General features: G+C 44.0%; 1 protein-coding gene across 7 annotated transcripts in view; it reads left to right on the plus strand.

The window, feature by feature from the left end:
• Positions 1-16985, plus strand: part of RUNX2 (RUNX family transcription factor 2) — a 224174-nt gene that overhangs the window by 16440 nt on the left and 190749 nt on the right. The window lies entirely within an intron of this gene.

Here is a 16985-nt window from a genome sequence, read left to right on the forward strand (position 1 = left end):
AGCCATTGGGTTTAGAGAGTTTAATTTGGTTTGTGGTGGAGGTACAGCTGGCAGAAATATTTGTTACACAAGGATACACCTGCTTGGACAGTGAGAATGACCTATCTTCCCCTAAAAGTGAGAGAAAAGGCCTGATTTTTTCCCCCTCCTCAAGTAGCATATCATGCAGGAGCATAGGGTGCCTTCAGTTCCTCTTGCCGCTCTCTCTTCACCAAGGCTCACTGCTTGTCTGAACTAGGGAGGTTTCCTGCCTCAAAAGCCAGTCTTTGAAGTTTTTCTTTTCTCCTTCTTTCATGTGTATGGCTTCTTCTAGGCTCACAGTTTTGGGTCAGTGCAGGCTCCATTCAGGTTGAGAATGTTCTGTTAGGCAGTGTGTCTCTGGTCACCCTGAGTCTCTGGTCATAAGAGCCAGTGGTTATGCAGTGCAGGTGACTAGGACAGAGCAGGACTGTCTGGTCTGGTGTGGAGCTTTGGCTGAAGTTCCTGAACTGCCATATTCAGGGGAATATGCCTTGTGATGGAAGCCACATGTTATCTAATTAGCCCTTGAGTTCCTGAAAAGGCAGGGACATCCATTTCAGTCTTGTGTAAAGCAGGACAGTAGTCTTTTAACACTTCTAATACTTATCTTTTAAAGATGTTTCCTGCTGATCTCAGCAGCTCTTCTCACTTCTTGGAAAAACCATTATTGTGTGTGTGTGTGTATGTGCGCACCTCTGTTTGTGTATGTGTCCATACACTCAAGAGTGATAGTTGTGAGAGGAAATAGGGAAAGGTGGGTGGGTGCAGCCCTGTTCTGAAAGGGGCGACAGAAGGTGAGGAAACGGGGTAGCTTTGGGAAAGTCACTTCTCTCAGGTGAGGATACCATTTCCTAATTCCCAAGAGGTTATTGGCAGAATTAATTGGCTGATAGGCTTGCTGTCCTGTAAAGGCAGAGAAGTGCTCTGAAAGCAAGGAGGGTCCAGGATAGAGGGGCAGATGGTGTATATGTGACCTGAGTTTGGGCTCTGGGTGCCGAGGGTGGGAGGGGGAGCAGATGCAGATCATGAGTGGCAGACCACTGAGTAATGACATTTTTCAAGGACCAGAAATATATGTGACAATGTGTTGTCATGATGGCATCATGAGGGGGTGTACCAAACTCAGTGCCTGCACACAAGGATGGATATGGTATCAGCAACATCTTAATCCTATAACCTTGAGTTTCTATATGGGATTATTGCCTTCTGCTCTGCTCGTGGCCATCCTGGGCGTGGAGAGCATAACACTCTTCCCAGTATTGTTCTTTAAATTTTCACATCCCAGGTGTGAAAAATGCCCAGCATTTTCCATTTTCTTCAACTCTAATAGGATTTGGAATGACTGGTGCATATATAATGTTAAATGGAGATTCCTCCAGAATGTGGATTGGCAGACTTTTTCTGTGAAGTGCCAAATAGGAAATAACTTCTGCTTTGTGGGCTATATCTTCTCTGTCACAAGGACTCAACTCTGACAACATAGCTCAACTGACCTCGGCCAATACATAAATGAATGGTTAGGGTTTGTATTTCAATAAATCTTTATTTGCAAGAACAGATGGTGGGTCTGGTCTGGCATACAAGTTGCAATTTACTAACCCTTGCTTTAGATTTCAAACTGGCTTATGTTATTAACCCTTGACAGAGTAGGGCTTTAGAAAAAGGCTTTCCTGATGGGAGAGAGAAAAAGACAATGCAATTGTCTGAGCCGTCCCTCCAGTGAAATTATAATTCCTCAAATGGTGGTTGTCCTAGAAATAGTATCCATCTGTTTATTATTGTAATGGTTTGATGGAGTTGAGGATATTATACCATTGATTCCCATTAATGGAATTTTACTGCTTCCTCCAGAGATCAGAATATATATTGAAAAAGCTACTTTTGGTAGATTAGCTATTTGGACAAGGACAAGTTCTGGGTCAACTGGCTGGGTCTTTATTCAGTCTCACATAGTGATTAAGGGTGTGGCTTTGGTGTCTGACTGTCTGGATTGAAATCCCAGCTCCACCGCTGACTGACCCGTTAGTTGTATGGTGGTAGACCAGTCACCTGACTTTTGTTTCCTCAACTTCCTCATCTGTTAGAGTGAGACTAACGATGGTATTTTCTTCATTGGTTGCTGCCAATATGTTAAATGATGTAACGTCCATAAAATATGTACCACAGTGATTGTCATGTAGTAAGTGCTCATTAAGTCTAAGTTGTTTCTGCATCAGTTCCCTTCAGCATCAGAGGAGTTTGCTGTAGAGTTTTGCTTCTCGTATGCTTCCAGGAAATAGATACCATCTAGACTCTGCTCCCTTGCGTGTTACTTATTTTTTTTTCTTGCAGACGGTTTTACTAATTTCTGCTCATTAGTAAATGACACTAATAAGTGTTATAAACTGTGCCTTGAGCAGGTAGTCCTGCTGCCTGGGGACGGCTTTGCAGAGACAATGATACACACAGTTTGTTGGCAGCCAAGAGAAGTCCGAAAGAGGATACAATGGCTCTAGTGCCCCCCTCTGAGGCTCTGCTTATCAGCACATCTGCCAAGACTTGCTTTTCACTCAAAAATCAGAGAGGTTTCATCCTTGTGTGTTCTCTGTCTCTGGCAGCTGAACCGGTGCTGTCAGATCACAAACAATTTCTGTCCTTAATATACACATCTGGCGTTGGCAGTTGGACGAACTTCATAAGAACACATGATCATCACTCATTACAAGATTAAAAAGTACCCCATGGCATCATTGATGTTTTTTCACTTTGATCTTCTGCAGTTGTGATTCATCTCAGTTATAAAACTTCCCTTGAAAGGAACATAGCCGATGACTTATTAGAACCTTCATCTTAAGTAGCGTAAACATGAAAACGGTGCACATCTTTACAAAATGGCATTTGTTTTCTCTGCCAGCTTATCATTTTAAGACATGACATCATACCTAAGATCCCAAATTTGTAAGTCCCGTGTTTAGGCAAGGCGTTTTGACCTTCTGTTGGCAAGTGAGCTAGAACGACTGCCGTATGTTCGCCAGCAGAAGAAGTCAGTGGAGCAGCGGCAGCTACGGTAATGTGTTCAGATGCCTGACTCTTTCAAACATCAGTTTCTATTAGGATTCTTTGTTCCGTATGTGCCCTTGGTTCCCACTGCCGTCCGAGTGAGAGAATTTCTACAGGAAGGTGAAAACTTCCCAAAGTCGGAGTTGTGGTTCTGAGTTAGGGAGGCCGGCTGATGGTAAAGGTATTACCGGCCATGCAGAGGATGGAAAAAATAAATTGCCCTACATAGTTAGGATCCTTTTAATTCTCTTGCTATTTTTTCAGTTATCTATTGCTGAATAACATACCATCCCAAAACATCATGGCTTCAAACAGCAACCAGTTTATAATTCTTCAGGATTTGGTGGGCTGCCCGGGGTTCATCTGGATGGGTTTTCTGCAGGTTTGCCTGGGGTCTTTCATTGACTGCAGGAAGATGGCGGCTGGTGCTGGAACATCCATGATGGGTGGGTTCTTACGTCTGCTGCCTTGGTGGGATGGCGACAAGGCTGGGCCTGGCTGGAACAATGGGACAACTGGGCCTTCCTCCCTCTCTCTGTGGTTCTAGAGCCTTTCCCCCTCCACATGGTCTCTCCATCCAGTCTCTCCAGCATAGTCTGACTTCCTCCATGGCAGGTCAAGACTCCCAAAGGTGCAAGAGTGGGAGCTTTTAAGCCTTCTTCTGGCTTTTAAGACTCCGAACTGTCATGGAGTTACTTCCTTCATATACTGTTGGTTAAAGCAAGATACAGTTCAGTCTCAATTGAAGGGGAGAAAACCCATAAAGACATGGGTGATGGTGACACTGGTTCATCGACTCAGCAATTACATCAACCTCCATAAGTGTTTAGATGGCAAGTGTCATTGTTGCCATGGGACACAATGATATTTTTGAGGTATCCTCTTCTGAAAGATCTCTCAACTTTCTAATCTGGAGGATGTTTAAAGTTCTGCAAGGTTTTCTGTCCAAAGTTTATAGGATGTGTGCAGCACTCACAGCGGGGCAGGAAAAACCAGGCTAGGCATCAGGCTTGGGCATGGTTCTGTGATGTCTTTTTATCAAGGGAGGAAGTAGTTCAAGTCCTGTCCTCTTCTTACCAGTTTTAAGGAGAGAACTGAGTCTCCAACCCAGGCCCTCTAGTTATATTAATTCACAATCGCAGAGACGTTCTTTCCTGCCAAGTTCCATTTAAGAACCCAACCATCAAAATCACAAAGGCTTTAAACTACTTTCCCACCTACCCCATTTTCTTCAAAAAAAAAAAAAAAAATTCTGCAAGGTGACTCCCAAGTTTTAATTATAGTAACTTCCTTTCGAATTGAAGATATTTGGTAATTATCCGGTGAATTAAGGGTGAGTGTTACCTTGGGGTGCTTGGTATTAGCAGGTCAAATCAAGGTGCACCAGATCAATACTTGAATGAGAGAAGAACATTTGCTGTTTGAACAGAAGGAGGTTATTAGCCTGGCCTGGCAACATGGCCAGTCTGAGGCGGAAGTATTTTATGACTCCTCAGTTGGATGAGCCTGGAGGTTTTATAGTTTCTATCGCCCAGCTTTGGAAGGTTTCACTTGCCAGCACATCTGTGAACCTGATAACCTAACACACATGAGTGGGTGTCTAAGAGTTTTTGCGTGCTGTGCCCTAGGGAAGTAAATCACAGCTGCTCTGGTCACAGATGACCAAAGCTGTCATCTGTGTACTTATGGCTGGGACACTGCTGTTCATTGTGGACCAGCTAGCTACCTGTCCTGACTCTGTAGGAGAAGGAAGAAGCTCAGCCTCTTCTTTCGTGTTGACTGAACTCCTTTCCTGCAACACTGCCCTGCTTGGCTGTATTTTTAAGAAAAAATATTTATTTGCTTATTTGAGAGAGAGAGAGCATGAGCGCGAGAGGGCGTGCAGGAACATACGTATCAGCAGTGGGAGGGGCAGAGGGGAAGGGAGAGGGTCCCAGGTGGACTCGGCCTTGAGTGCAGTGCTCATCTCGAGGCTCAAACCAGGACCCTGAGATCATGACCTGAGATCATGACCTCAGCCAAGATCAAGAGTCAGATGCTTAGCTGAGCCACTGAGGAGTGCCCCTGTTTGGCCGCATTTTGATGGGAGTAGGGACTGGCCCTTAGGGGAGGGAAGAGGCAGTCTGGAAGTGCAAGGTGATGTTTGTATTCCTCAGACTGCCTGAACCCCCCTGGGCTCGCTCAGCTGAGGCCAAACCGGTTTCTTTTCCTGCGTGCGGCTTCTCACCTGGGCATCACACATTTATAAATCTTCAGACACTGTTCTATTATTCCACCTTCTTAAGGCACTTCCAGCTGCAGAAATTTTACCTTAGGAACTTAAGGTAACAGGCTGAAACATATCAGGGTGGTCTGGGACTGCCGTCATTTCATTTTTCTCTAATTCTGTTCTACCTGGGCCTGTTTGCCAGCCCCGGGAAGGGTGAGGGTGTGGAGGGCTTGGCCTTTTCTCTTCCTCATTCCAGTTGATGTCAGTGGCAGCTCACCTCTGCTACTCTTCATCCTAGTTGGGTGAAAGAGTAGACTTTTTTTTTAAATTTTTTTTTTTTTTTTTTAATGGTGGTTGGCCCATGCCCTCTGCTTATTTATAGATGGTGGATGCTTATGTAGAGCTTGGCCACATGGGAAAGTCGGGGAGAATGTAAAATGTGTTGGATGGAGGGCTAGCAGAAGAATTTTTTTAAGGCCATCGGACACCTCTGGACTTCAGTTCTTGGATTCATCATCTTCCTCCCTGTGCAGATAATTTGGGAAAATCTTGCTAGTTTCTGTACCAAACCCCTGATGCCACAGGCCTGGATTTTAGTCCTCAGTGCAAAGCGTTAGTAGAAAAGCTGGTTACTTCTTGCCTTGCAGAATTTCCCTGGTTCTTCATTGTCTCTGAAGTGCCCAAATAATGGAAATTACACATAAATGCCATACTTTGATATTGACAAGTCAGCAACCGTAAGTGTGGTTGGGTTGTCATTAATATTAATCAGTCCCATCACGAGTGTATAAAACATTGTTGAAAAATCTTTGGCTGTAGGGAATAATAACAGGTAAAAATACTCAAAAAAGTGTTCCCTTTTTCCCTTTCTTGAAGAAGGATGGGGCAGGGGGGCAGTCAGAAGGGCTGGTAGAGGTCATGTCTGGTGGTGGGTGGAATGTGCTCTTGAGAAGAGCAATTTTAAATCTCTTTCAGTCCTTTTTTTTTGTTGACTGACTGTCAGGAGCTGGGAAGATGGCCAAGAAGGAAATGACACATCGAGAGGCATTTTGTGTTGTGCAACGTTCTGTGGAACTGATGCAAGGATATATGGCCTGTTTACACATTCCTTCGCGAGCAGACTGCATGGCAGTAATTGACTTCAGCAGCACACGGCTGCAGCAAGGAGCTCTGGCCCTCGCGTCCTTTCATGGCAAATTATCACAGCCATTAAACGTGCTCATGTCCCTCTTCTGCACTTTCCCCCGGCTTCCCAGCTCTCACGGGCTTCCTCCTTGTACAGGACTTGTGTTCACAAGGAGCTGAGGCTCTCACAGCAAGATCACGTCTTCCACATGCATGTGTTCCAGTTGATAGATTTACTAAATAGTCTGGCAGGTTTTCAAGTGATAGGTGTCCGAGAAACACACCTATCCTCCATCCAATGTGTCCGGACTTAGTGTTTTGGTGCAAGTCAGAAATCATTCATTCTTAAAACAGTGTTAGGGATGTGTGTGTGTGTGTGAGAGAGAGAGAGAGAGAGAGAAAGAGAGAGAGAGAGAGAAACAAATATATTTTTGGCTATATTGAGTAATCAATTAGTAATTGATAAAAAAAAAAAAAACTTTTTTTCTTTCTCAAGGAAGCAAATGCCCGATAGATCAGTGAACTACCTTACTTCTGTTTTGTTTGTGCTGTAACATTTTCTTCAAGGAGGACTGGACCAGAGGAGAATAGTGTACTTAAAGAGAACAGAGGAAAAAGACTGTGTTGCTGTTTAGAGTGTTTCAGTTCATACTCATGCCTACTTAGCATATTTGTAGGATGTGTGGATTATGTCCGTGAAAGCCCACCCATAGTCCAGAGGTAAAATTTCCAAAGCCTTAATCTAGGCGGGTATGGAAAATCATTGCTCATGTTTTTCAAGTAACTTTGGGAAATTGAGAGGGCATAAAATCTAGTTAGGTCTAAATTCAAGGTCATACACAACAGTTCAAGTAGGAGACTGTACTTGGGGTTTTGTTCTTTAGTAGCAAAGGAAGGGCCCCCTGTTTCTCCCCCAATGTCTCTGCCATTATGTCCTGGTGACTAAAATCTATCTGCTAATAGATTAGAGCACTTTTTCAAGTTCATGTCTAAGGCTCAAGTTCGTGTTCAAGTTCATGTCCAGAGATGGTAACTTGGACTTAAATTCATAGTAAGTAAGTAGAAGTGATCTGGAATCCTGTTTTGGGAGCAGGTTTTGGGAAGTAAAGGGAGAGTGGTTCATGAAGTCGTGGGCCCCAGAAAGTAAACAGTGACTCAAGGGGACAGGCAGGGTCTCCACCAGCCTCACAGGTGGTTACTGCCAACTTGAACCCTTGCAAACTTGCTGCAGGTCTGCACTTGCAGTGTGGATTTCTGACGCTTTTCAGCTCTGGCTACTCTTAACAATAGGATTCTACTATTTTAAGGTGTGAGTTTTGGTTTTTATATTTCCGTATTTCCTCCTCTTGCAAGTATTTCCCATTTACAAAATGTTTCCTCATTCAGTTTTGTTCTAGGTAGGTGCTGGCTTTCCTCCTCTATTGGTTCGAAATTTACCATTTACCATTTAATTTCTCTGTTTCTTTTGGTAGTTATCCTCACTGTTTTAACCCATATGTTTGTCTTAATAAAATTAATCATGATCTCTGTCTGCCTCTCGGATAATATAATAAGAACTTTGGCATACTTTAAACTGCCGTCACTTCCTCTCTTCTCCTCAGTTGTCTGATATTTTTTATCCTCGTTTCATCCTCCCCAGATTAGTCGTCCTCAGTGTTTAAGCTGTACGTTTATCAGTTTGTTTGCTCACCGTTCCTTCCTGCACTTCAGTTCTTCCTTCTGGATTCAGTTTCCTTTTTCATGATACAGAGCCCTTCGTGGTTCCTTCATGAGAACCTGTTAGTGGTAAACTCAGTGTTTGTTTTTGAAAATGACAACATTTATGCAGACTGGCTACTGTGATATGCAGGGCACCCCACTGAGAGTCTGTCTTCCCTTGGTGCCCCCTCTTACCCATGGAGGATATATTCCAAGACCCCTGGTGGCTGCCCGGAATCATGAAAGGTACGGAACACTATAGGTACCTTTTTTTGTTTTAAATTTTTTTCCTATATGTATCTACCTAGGATAAAGTTTAATTTATAAATTGGGTACAGCAATAGATTAACAATGATTAGTAATAAATAAAACCATCATAATAGTATGCCCTAATAAAAGTTATGTGAGTGTGGTCCCATCCTCTCTCTCTCAAGCTCTCTTGCCCTTCTGTACTCACGCATCTTCTCCGCGTGATGATGTGAGTGGATAACATGCCCACCTGGTGAGGTGAGGGGAATGACATAGGCATGGTGACGCAGCATTAGGCTGCTGTCTTGACCTTTTGAGGATCATCTGCTTCTGGACCATAGTTGATGGCTGATAACTGAAACCATACAATGTGAAACTGAACGAGTGGGGGCTGCTGTACTCATCTTGCTTGGTGCTAAGACTTTCACGCCCTTGTTACCAGGCTTGTTAGAATAGGATTTAAGGGACTAAAATACAGTACAGCTAGATTTTAATGGAAGATGGATGAAGGGAAATGGATCTGGTGCCTTTCACCATGGGGAGTTGTGAAGAGTCCCGAGCCAATGGTGGAAAGGAGGTGGGAGGGAATGTTCTGGCAGAGGGGGAGAAGTTGAAGAAAGAGGCATGTAGGGAGAGGAAATTAAATCCCTTACTTCACCGTTTTGGCTTGGGCAGGGCCTAAGTTGCTTTGGAACTCTTGACCCAAATTTATGTTAAAGAGCTCCGCTGTTCTACCTGGTCCTCAGAGGTCATTTGACTGTCGCTCATTACAAAACCAGGCAACATTTTCTAGATGATGTTGTCCACACATTTCCTGTCATTTTGTGAGAGTACATATCTCCAAACCAAAAGAGGCTTCTTTTATACAGTAATTGAACCGTTGAATAAAGCAGAGGGAGGAAAATAGGCGAGTGGGTGGAGGAGCATGTTTTAAGAGAGCCGGGGACCATAACCTGTGGTGGGACTTCTCTAGGCACAGTCAATATAGGGTGACTCCGGGGTTCGCTCTGTGCACCTCTCACTGGCGTTGTGCAGGAAGTGGCTCCTGGGGAAGAGGTCAGCTCACACCAAGGCAAGCTGGTACCTTCTGTCTTTCCATTAGCTCTCAGCCTGCACGTCACCTTCTTGACGCTGATTTTCATGATCTGTAACTTGGGTAAAAAATGCTACTATGCCTTTTGGCTGGGCAGTATTCAGGGTGATTTAACCAGGCCTCTGTGCTCCTTTAGGTTTGTCTCTGGAAATTATTAGTAGAAAAATACAGGCTCTTCAAGTAGATGAGGAAGGTACCCAAACAGTTTGTTGTACTTACCGGAAGTGAAGAGAAACATGGATGTGTCAAAGGGGGGGTGTGTGACTGTGAAGTCAAGGTTACTAATTCTAGAACTTTGGTTTCTGTTTCAACCTCTCACCATTCACGCAACCCTGCAAAAACAAGTTGCAACGTTTTCCATCCTGTGAGGGCTCTTTCAGAATAGCTTAATGGAGAGTTGGTCCGTACGGGCAGTTTGGATTTAAGATGTGGCTTCAGTTATAGTTAAAAGAGGGGGAGGACCTGGAAATTCCTTTGGTGAGACCACAGCGCGATGTTGGTGACCCTCGGCAAATCGCTCAAACTTTTGTCCAGCTCAGTTTCTTCATCCTGAAAGCAGAAATAGGCGTGAAGACAACTTCACAGTCATTGGGAGTAACTCCTAAGGAATGATCATAAAGTACTTGGCGCACATGAAGGGCAACTTAAATACCAAATAGTAATTATGTAGCGCCTTTCTGCCAAGGAGTTCCAAACACTTAGACATTACCTCACTGGATTCTCTTTACACCCCTTTGAGGGATGTATTGTACCTTTTATAGGTGGGTAAACTGAGGCATGGCCATTTGAAGACTCCTTTGCTTCGTGTCACTCTGCAAGTCAGTGGATGATTATGATTTGTGGAGGTGGGCGAGGAGCCCAGGTCTGGTCCTGCTCAGTTACTCCCAAGACTCCCTGATGCTTTGTCATTAAAGTTGTGGAAGCTCCTGGTGTTGGCCCCAGGGCTGATGTTATGAAATAACGTTCTTTACAAAGAAAGCCTGTTGATGTAGTTGCGTTGTTCTGTAGTAAAGAAATCGCAAGGTGTAAGGCCTCACACAGGAAAGGCATATATGTATGTATGTGTATGTGTGTTTGTTGACTGAATTGAATTCACTCAGATGAAAGTTTAACTGAGAACACTGGATTTTGCGAGACGAAAATAAGGTGTGCGAGTTAACCCTCAGTAGAATCTCTCTTCAAATACCAGTGAGATAAGAGTGAGCACTTGAACAAAAAGTTAATTTTTAGATTTTATTTATTTATTTATTTGAGGCGGGGAGGAGGAACAGTGGGAGAGGGACAGGCATACTCCATGCTGAGCAAGGAACCCGATGTGGATCCACAACCCTGAGATCATGACCTGAACTGAAACCACAAGTCCAATGTCTAACTGACTGTGGATCCACAACCCTGAGATCATGACCTGAACTGAAGCCACAAGTCCAATGTCTAACTGATTGAGCCACCCAGGCGCCCTCCAAAAAGTTAACTTTAAAAAAGTTACATGAAGGGCACCTGGGTGGTTCAGTCTGTTGAACACAGGACTCTTGGGTTTCAGCTCAGGTTCTGATCTCATGGGTCCTGGGATCAAGCCCAGGGTGGGGTTCTGCTCTCCTCAGAGAGCCTGCCTGGGGATTCTCTCCCTCTGCCCTTCGCCCCACTCACGCTGGCAAGTGCGGGTGCTCTTTCTCTCAAATAAAATGAAAAAATCTTTAAAAAAGTTGCATGAGAAGAAAATGGAGGCAAGTGCATGGTAGAAAGAGTAGAAAGTAAAAATTAGTTAAGAGAATAAAACATGTCCGTAATCACGTCTCAAAAGATTGCCACTGCTCATGTTCTGATCATCCTCATCACCTGAATGTTTTCTTGTGGTAATGCTGGTCCTTTCAGGAGGGGACAGCAGGGAGGAAACAGCATCGGGACAATGATGGAATGCTGTTAAGTGGCATGCCTTTGTTGAAGCTGAACAGAGAATAACTAGAAAGGAGATCAGTTGCTTGAAGGAGCAGGAGCGGGACAAGGGGACAGACAGCAGTTTCTAGTTAAGGTCTTGGAAGAGGCAACAGCTGTCTCTGGATTCGGTGGGCTGGCTTCTCCTGAACAAGACTGGGTGGGTCTGAGGAGGAGGACCCCTACCCCTCCTCCCACTACTCTATCCCACCACTAAAAGCTCCTGCCCCCTTTATAATAGCTAACAGAGCCCCCTTTTAATGATAATTAAAGATATGCTTTAAAATGTAAATATCTCTGGTAGCGGGGGCATGTATTCATTCAAAAATTATTTTTGAGCGGATACTGTTAGCCACGTGCCAGGCTCACGAAGCATAGCAGTTAGGATCCCTGCCTTTGAAGAGCCTGCTTTCTGAGGGGAAGATGGACGAGAAATGAGTAAACAAACATTCATGTTTAATTGCATCTAACTGTAAATTGTGCTAAGGGTTGTAAAGGGAACTGATGTAGCAATAAAGAATGATGGGGCATCAGGGGAGGGATAGGAACGTATTCTAGAGTGTGCAGGGAAGGCCTCTTTGAAGACATCACATTAGAGCTGAGACCTGAAGGGTGAGAAGGAGCCAAATCTGGGAAGGGCGGGAAAGAGGCTTCATGGTATAGGGCATATCATGTATCAAGCCCTGAACACGGTCAGTGTCAGAATCTACTGTCTGATTTTGATAGGAGAGAGCACTAGGAGAATGCCTGTGTAATCGGGAAAAGGTATGCAAAAAGAGGTGACCAGCCTCACACACCTCAGAGCGGCTTGTTTTATAATTCTACCCATGGCCTCTGTAGCATAATTTGAGGAGTGCAGAAGGATTCTCCATGTCCACCCCCACAGGCCCGAAACCTCTCTCATGGGACTCTAGTCCAGCTGCCTGACATTCTTCTTTGAGTTAAGGCTTTGAGGACAAGACCCTCAGAGATGTTATCTGCAATGGAGAACACATTTGAAGACATTTTTGGTTAATAACTTGGTTTACATAAGTGGATCAGATCAGATTAGCTAGATACTCATTTTATAATGGGATCATTTAGGGAGAGTAAGTTGAGAAAGAGCTCTGTCTGGCGAGGGAGACTGAGTGGGAGTCGGGCGAGGGGAACAGCTTCTCCATGGCCAGCGCCCAGTAAGAACACCGTGTTTTTTTCTGCTGGAAGGAGCCCCGGGAACAGGTTTGTACCCAAAATAACCCAAACAAAGCAGCAGGTTACCCACTCAAAGAGAGTCTTTGGGCTCTCTTTGTGAACAGGGAGAAGCAATTGCAAAGGTGAGCTGGGTTTCAAAGCCTAAGAGCAACATGGAAAACTTCAGAATGTTTAGTGCAGAGCATTGATGATGATTAAAGGATTGTAAAATTGAACCTAGAAGGATAAGTTGAAAGACGTGGGATTATTTAGCTTCAAGAAGAGGAGACTGAAAAATGACTTAATAACAGACTTCAAAATTATGAGGAGTTATGAAGCTGTGTATGGTGACCAGCTGTTCTGTTCCTGGCACGGTCAGAGAAAGAACAAGTTTTAACTGAAGCAGGAGAGATTCAGGTTAGATTTAAGGAAGAACTTCTGGACTGTGTGAATTGTCACAGGGGACGAGTTGCCCAAGGCTGAAGTTTGGACCTGATGGCTTTCCATTCAAATCCCTGCCTCGTTGGTGATTTTCTGTGTGTTTATGAAGTGTAACAAAGCGCCACCGTTCTGCTTGTAAAGTCAAAGGCATGGTTTCTGTTTCCCATTATAATTTTGAAGCTTAAGAGTTGCAGAGGTTTGTAGACACAAATGAGGAGGGCAATTTGTCTTGCTTCAATGGCCATTAGAATCTTTAATTGAGAAAAACACGACCAAATAGAGGAACAGCTCTGCCGCGTGATCAAAAATTATTATTGATGATTAGAAGAGAAGATAGATTATCAAGAACATGGGGACTGAGTGAGGCTTTGTTTTTGGAAAAACTCAGGTGTGTTTGACATAGATGCCAGAAGGTGGGGTTTTATGGAGTTGACTGCTTTTTTTCTCTCTGGTCCCTTCCTCCTGGGAGAAATTAAAAGCACTTCCAGGTCAAAGTTCACGTCTCCTGGAGCCTGAGAGATGCGATCGGCAGGTCACCCTCAAGGAATGTATCGGCACAGAGGAGGAAGGAGAGAGGAAAGAGGCAGGATTTATTTCTGAAAACAGAAACTTTCATGCATGTGAGAGCTGTTGGAGCAGAGGTGAACCCGAGGAAGAACCAAATGTGCCCTCCTTGTCCACTTTGGAGCTGGAGCGCAGGGAAGCAAAGAGCCTTGTTTCTGGGGTTCACTTCTCTCAGTGGAGCCCAGCGTCGTTTTTATTTTAGATTTATTCTTGAGTCCACTCTTCTGCTGCTTAAATACCTGTCTGTGCAGCTGGTATAATAGCAGACGAGCACGCCTGCTGATGGGCTGCGCGGAGCGCTCCTGATAGCTCTCTGCCCAGACTGTGGAAAACAAAGCACACGTATGTAGCATTCTCAGACGAGTTCTTTGTTTTCGGCTAAGTGGATACAATTTTCTTTAAAGGAAAGAAATAATCAAAGCGACTCAATATAAGCAGACTTTGAAACAGGTGACCCGACTGGGAAGAAAACTAGGCGGGTGTGGTGCTAAGCAAGGGGAAAGGAAAAATACTCAGAAAACATGTTTTTCTTTCCTTCCAAAATACCTTGGGCTCGTTGGTCCATTAAGCACACTTAGACCCTGAAGCCACCATACTTGACCTTTCCAGAGCATCGTCGCTGCTGCCGAGCCACCGGCAGCCCATCGTGGGCTCAGAAGTCACAGCCCACTTCTTCTTACTGGCCTCCTTTCTTTCTCGTCTCTTTTATTTTCTTTGTGGCCTTGGCACTTTGGGACATCATTTATTTATTTTTGTGATGTCAACGTTCGGGTCTCTCCCACCCTCAGAAGATTTATTTTTAAGACCCCTCCAAAGGATTCTTAAAAATGACAGCTACCTTTTCTGTAGCAAAAGTTAGCCTGAAGGGGATCAGTGGCTCCCTCTCTTCTGCTCTTGAGGTCAAAAGATTGAGAGAGGGAAGGAAAAACAAGAGGTTTACTCCTATTATAAAATGGAGCTCTCTTCTGAGGCTTTCACTACAGGAAATGTCTCTTCATGATTCCCCCCAACCCCTCAGATGGTTTTGTTGTCTCCTGAGCTCCTTTTTTTTTTTTTTTTTTTTAATCTTGAGGACTTTACTTAAGACTTGAAAACTAGCCTCTCTTTCCTTTAGAGAAACTGTGATAGGGATCAAGTGAGAGTGGTCGACAACCAGGGTTTATGGATAGGTGGGACACGTGGCTGCGAGAATGTCTACCGGGGAGTCCAGAAGGACAAAGGTTTTCCTAAAGGTCTTGAAGTTTAAAGGGAGCAAGAGTATATGATTCAGGTAGCATGCTAGTGGAAGGCCCTGTGCCTTGATCACTTCTAAGGGGATTCCCACATGGACTCCCCTGGGTATTTTTAGAAGTCCACATTTGATGGCACACATCAGATGGAGCAAGAAAGTATGCTGGGGCTGGGGCTGTAGGAATTTATAGATTCCATAATTAGGAAACCATGATGGACCAAAACATAGGATACGTGTCTATTTTATTATTTACAGAGCATGTTTTTGCCTTCCTTTAATATATTATATATTGATTCTATATATTGTGAGACCTGATGCCGCATTTTCTTGGTAGAGCTAAGCAGGAGAGGTGTCTTTTCTCTTTGCTGTCATCCAGGCTGTCTAGGTGCTGTGCTGAGGATGTGGTTTGATTGTAGTTAACTTGTCTCATCCTAGCCCAGCGGTGGATGTAGGAATAGAAGTTAGTCCCTAGAAAAGGGACTTGATGGGATTTAACTGCACCGAACACCCATTTTTGCTAAGGGCTGACTTTCCATCATCAGTTACAGCTCAGGAGAAATCCTGAGGAAGAAGAGTGACCACTTCATTCTCTTTTGTTAGGAAAACAGAAGTCTAATGAGAATTTGCAAGGAAGTTGGAAAAAATCTGACACGGAAAGATGAAATGTAGCTTTTGCAGCACGAGATTTGTGGCACAAACTGACCAGAGGAAGGAAATCTGATGATCTAGATAGATGCTTCTGGTAATTACCACTTTTGCTGTGTGGCCCTGTGCTAGGACCTCAAAAGGATGAGTCAAATATTCACTGTAAATAAAAACTTCACGGGGAACGGAAGATCCAAGTGTTTGAAGGAGTAGGTGGCTTTCATAAATGTCTCCTTTCATTCTCTTCAAAGCTGGAATAAGTTGCACTAAAAGTCTACTGGAAGAAAACCGTTTTTAATTGTTTTAATTATTTTATTTCATTTTATTATTTTCCTGCTACTGCAAAGAGCTCCTGAAACTGAACCACGGCTGAATTGTATTCCTTGTTCTAGCCCTGGTGCTATTTGGCTAATTCTTGGCATGGATTTTGGCAGTTTTCACATCAAGAAAATATGGTCACATCAATCTATTATCTTTTCATTTTGGTCGCAACTGTCAGGCAGTTGGAAGACTCATGGTTGTAAATTATTTAAGATAATTGTTTTAAAAAGGTGATTATTTATGCATTAGGATATTAAATCCCAAGACCTCTACACACTTACAAAGTACCTGTAAGTAAGTAATTCTGCTGTTGATACTCAGGTCCTTTTGGGCTGGGTGACTTTGGTCGGTAAAAGAGTTTAATGTCAGGAAGAAAAGTTAGCTTTAATATGATATCTGTGTCCCCTCTTTCTTCATTAATTGGGCACATGGATCTAGGAGGCCTGCTTTGTGTCGGAGCCTCTGAATGTTGGATGCTGGTGAACTTTGTGAAGCGAATTCAGAAGAGACATAACAAAATCGAGAATAAAGCCAAGTTTAGTCATCAGTATTGTGCTGAGCCTAGCAGGACACAGAGGGCTTAATCTGTAGGGAACGTGAGCAGGGTCCCTGCTTTTATTTTAACAACTTCTGAAAGTTTACGACTAGTCAGTCCTACTTTACTGGGAGTTGTCTCTGGCCACAACCACATCTCCTGACAGATTTCGGTCCCCCGTCCCTGCCGCACCTGCTCTGTGCCCTCACTCAGGGTTCTGTCCCATCCACTGATCGTGGTGCGGTTGGTTCTCTCCTCTTCTTCATCTGTCCGTCACCAACCAGGTCTCCTTCCTTGCCTGCGCCTGCAAGCTCTCTTGCTCTCTCACTACTCCCTTTGCCCAGAGTAGGGGGGCACCTCTTTGCCTTACAGAATGGGCTTCCAGATACCTTCTGATTCGAGGAAGGGTGTCCAAAGCTAAGGAGAGTGTAACGAAACTCAACCAGTTTAAAGAGTATGTTTGCATGGCCGGGAGGAGCACAAAAAGCTAACATCACGCTTTCCAGCCATTTTCTCCTCTTTTACAAATGAGGAAACTGAGGCCTCAAGAAGTTGTGTTTGCCAACCTAGTTCCTTTGCCATAGCAAAGTCAACTCCATTTTCTGGCTTCAAGTGCCCACTTTTGCTGCTGTTTGATACCACGGGCTTTGAATTCATGTGAGTAATTTGTAGGGCGAAACTTTAAAGAATTTTATATCAGAGGTTAAGGCAA

Source organism: Mustela putorius, unplaced genomic scaffold (genome assembly GCF_011764305.1).
Source record: "Mustela putorius furo isolate JIRA1106 unplaced genomic scaffold, ASM1176430v1.1 tig00003983_pilon_pilon_pilon, whole genome shotgun sequence".
Lineage (NCBI taxonomy): Eukaryota > Metazoa > Chordata > Mammalia > Carnivora > Mustelidae > Mustela > Mustela putorius.